Consider the following 4,094-nt stretch of genomic DNA (forward strand, 5'->3'; position numbering starts at 1 on the left):
CGCCGCCCGCCCGGCGCCGCTCGCGAGGGAGGCGGGCGCGGAGCGCGGCTCGTCCGCGCCACAGCCCCGCCGGGCGCGGGGCCAGCGCGGCCTGGGCCGGGCTGGGCGGCGGGGGAGGGCCGGGGAGGGCCGGGCAGAGCCGCCCCGCTCGCACCACCCGCTCCCAGCGCCGCTCCCGCGCTGCTCCGGCCGCGCCCGCCCCACCTGCGGCTCGGCTGGGGGCGGGCGGAGCGGCGCTTCCGCCGCCGGCACAGCCCCTGCGCCTGCCGGGGCCGGGCTGTCCCGGGCCCTTCCCCTGCCCCGCGCAGGTAGCGGGGCCCGCGGGGGGTCCCGGCCGTGCCTGGAGGCCGCGGGGGGAGCGGGGTGGGGCCTGCCGGGAGCAGCCGCGTGTTACCGCGGGGTTGGGCGAGGAAAGCCGCGGGCAGGACGGGCAGCGCTTCCCCGGCCTCTGCGGTTCCCAGCAGCGACAGCCCCGGGCTTTCTGAGGCAGGGATCCGCAAGTGGGCTCCCGGAGAGAGAACGTGTTTGATTTTAGGCTGGACGCGGGGCCGCGGCGGCAGTGCGGTGTGGCGCGGCTGTGCCGGCCCGGGCGGAGCCCCCTGTGCCCCTGCACCTGCTCGTTCATTAGAAGCACCTGGCCGGCTGGAGCTGCCCTGCTGCCTGCCAGCGAGCGGGGAGAAAGCTGGGAAAGGAAGGGCTTTGTCGTAAAAAATTGGACATAGACAGTGAATCTGCTGGGAATTCTGACAAACTACATCACCCTGAAAAAGCTGTGTCTGTCAAAATGGTGAAACTTAGCTGTGACTTTGGGACAACATATAGCTCAAACATACATCAAAGGGGAACAAAGTAGATTTTAAAAAGCAAAACAAAAGTTATGCTCGTGTTTCTGTGCCAGGACGCGAGCTCTGCCCACTCCAGCAGACCAGCCAAGGATCCCTGCACTCCCAGGAGGGGAGAAGCTTCAGCACAAGAGTACTAAAATAAAGTGACACAGACATTTTTCTGCTCTGTTACATTCAGTAGTAATTACAATATGCCTTTATTTTGCTATCCGCTCCTTTGCAGTTAAAATCTGCCTCTGCTTCCACTGGAAAAAAAATAAGGATCCCTATGTTTTAAAAGCCATCTTGTCACAGCACAGGGAGCATTTACATGAGGAATTAGCACCACTATGAAATGCTTCATTGGCTAAGAATGTAAAATACAATATAGAATGCTTCCCTAGTACTGAATCCTAAAGCTGAACTGTTTGTCAGGTTTCCCTCAAACGCATGAAAGGCAAACTCTAGGTGTGATTGTGTTCCTGTGTAATGAACACCTCCGTCCGGACTGGCAGAGCAGCGATAGCTGGAGTGTTCGGAGATGCTGGAGGACTCAGCGCGAGGTGGCTCCTGTGAGCCCTGCCCTGCAGCCACGGTGTGAAACAGCCGGGTCGTTCATACCCGAGTGACCCGCAGGAAACGCCGCAGCTGCGGCAGGGAGGGCTTTGCTGGCAGGGCAGTGCCCCACACCTGCCGGGAGCGCACTTGGCTTTCTTTACTGCAAGGTGCAAACGTGGCTTCTCGGCGGAGTTGAGCTGGAAGCAATGCCCAGAGCTGCACACACAGGGATGGGCTAGCGCAGCGCTGGCTGCTGAGAGCTGGACACCTCCTGGGGGTGGAGAAGAGAGTTCTGGGGGGTGCTCAGCAAAATGACTTGCTTATTTAAGGATGGGCAGCCACTTAGGCTCCTGGCTGAACTTGAAGGGAGAAGGGACAGAAAAAAGATCGTTAGATTTGTAATTGCCCTCTCCATACTTGTAAGACTTGAATTTGCCAGATTTCATATATCACTGAATCAGGAAAAAAAAAAACAGAGTAGATTGGAAGTACTTCCTTATCTTTTCAAATATATGAAAAATTTAATTTATACTGAGTCTGTTCAACAATCAGAAAAAAATGTAGAGGAAAATGTAAGGACCAGCCAACCCTGCATACATGCACTTACTCAGATGTATTATTAATTCTTCTGCCAGGAGAACCCAATAAAACAAAAAATCTTGCTAAGAATCAAATTAAGCAACGCACAAAAAAATTAAAATGAACAAATGTGTATGGCCACAAATGAGACAAGACTGAAAATTGCCACTTCAGCTTCAAACAGCCAGAGCTGAAGGGAGAAGCTACAGGCAGAACCTAAGATGCCGGTTTAGTTGTCACTTGGGATTTCACAGTGGATTATTTCTAAAATTATCTCTCAACTTTCCACATGAAATTGCCAAGGAATTGGATACAGTTGCAGCATATTACTTAACTCATAAATCCTAATTATTAATAATCGAGGTAATCAGCTTTTACAAGATTATTCTCTTGCACATACTTATTCACTGTGCTGCAATTACAGGAGTAATTTTGATTCCTGAACAGCCACCTCAGTGTTCCATTTCATACAAAGTAGGAGAGAAATAAAACCTTACAATAAAATTGCCATCGTAAGAAAAGTAAAATCAACTCTGTAATTTAAGAGAAGAAAGAAATGTAAACATGGTTATTAAGCCCTCCTACAAAGCCAGGTCACTGTGAAATCACCGAGGCTCTTGTGTAGCAGTGCCCAAACCTGAGCTGCTCAGAGCCCAGGCAGGGCAGCTTATCCTTCCCTAGGGCCAGATCCCTGCCCAGCGTAGAGCCTGGAGTGCTGCACCCTTGGGATGGGGGGCAGGAACCTGCAGGGAAGCTTTCCACCCATCTTCACAGCACTGCAGTTAACCCAGATACTGACCTTGAGCATTTATGAGGGAGAGTTTTAAGTGAACCTCCCATTTCCCAGCCACAAGACCTAAAAGCTGGTGTCAGGAATTGGCACCAAGCCAGAAGCATTTCAATACCTGCCTGCAGCCAAACGCTCCGTGATATCCAGAAGCCCACGTTTATCATGACCAGCATGAGGCAGGTGGAGGTTTGAGAGTGTGAACAGTTCAGTGGGGAATGTGGTTATTGCCTGAAAATCTACCAAGGAAAATGGAGGACTATTCATCTTCTCCCTGCATCCACATCAAAAGCACGCTTTGCCTCTCTGTGCAATCAAAGAACAAAACCAGCAGTGAGACCTGGCTTTATGACCCAAATGCTTCACGTCTCAAACACAGTGCTCACTGTTTGTGTCCTGTAGGATGGTTTTTAATCAGTGCAATCAGTGTCATACTCTACATATTTTAGGTCTATGAAATACACCATTTTCTTCTCTCCAAATCAGTACAGCAGAATGGTATCTTGTCGCTCAGAACAAATGAGAGATTCTCTCAAGATGACAAGCCCACGAGTAATAGTCAGATTAAACATAGCTTTGGAAAGGTTACAGGGTTGAGTGCATACTTTTGTGTAAGATCTTAATGTAAAAATCAGATTTAAATGTTCATGCAGTAATTTACAGGAGATGTAAAAAAGACTCAGAGTCGGGACTGTACTTTCTGGCAAAGAAGAAAAAAGGAAGAAAAGTCCTTGGACACTTTGTATGTTCAAGTTCAGAACCATTTCACATGTACTGTCCAGCTGCAGGCTGTCTCTGGTGTGTGCTGGGCATTAGCTCTTCAATCCTGCAAACACCTGGAGGTGTTGGGCAAACACCTGTAATTCAGTGCTTCTAACTAAACTGACTTATTCTGTTTGTGGTGTCAGTACTTCTTAACCCACTTTGATCAGTTCTCTCTATGCCCCAGCCAGTTTTGGGGTGTCAGGAGGTGTGGAGTAGAGTCTGTGCCGTGGAAGCTGCAGCCAGGAGAATTCCCGTGCATGTGCTGTGAGCTGTGTTCCTTTGGAACCTTTCCCAAAGCCAGGTCCTGGCCATGCCCTGCAGCCTCAGAGCTGTGCAGGTGACCCTAGCTGCTGGTTGGGGCGCGATCCCCACTGCCTCCAGCCGCCCCAGGGGCATTCCCAGCACATCTGTCCCCTCTGTGCCTCCCAGGGAGGGGAGGGCTGGAATGGCTCCAGGGGAAGTGCCCAGCTGCCGGTTAATCCCCGAAGGAATCGGCTGTACATCCCGTCTGTATTAACTGCCAGCTAGGGAGCAGCAGTATAAATAACATTCTTTCTAACTCCTCTGTTTCCCTGGCTGTT

Source organism: Coloeus monedula (assembly GCF_965178545.1).
Source record: "Coloeus monedula genome assembly, chromosome: 10".
In the NCBI taxonomy this organism is placed as follows: Eukaryota; Metazoa; Chordata; class Aves; order Passeriformes; family Corvidae; genus Coloeus; species Coloeus monedula.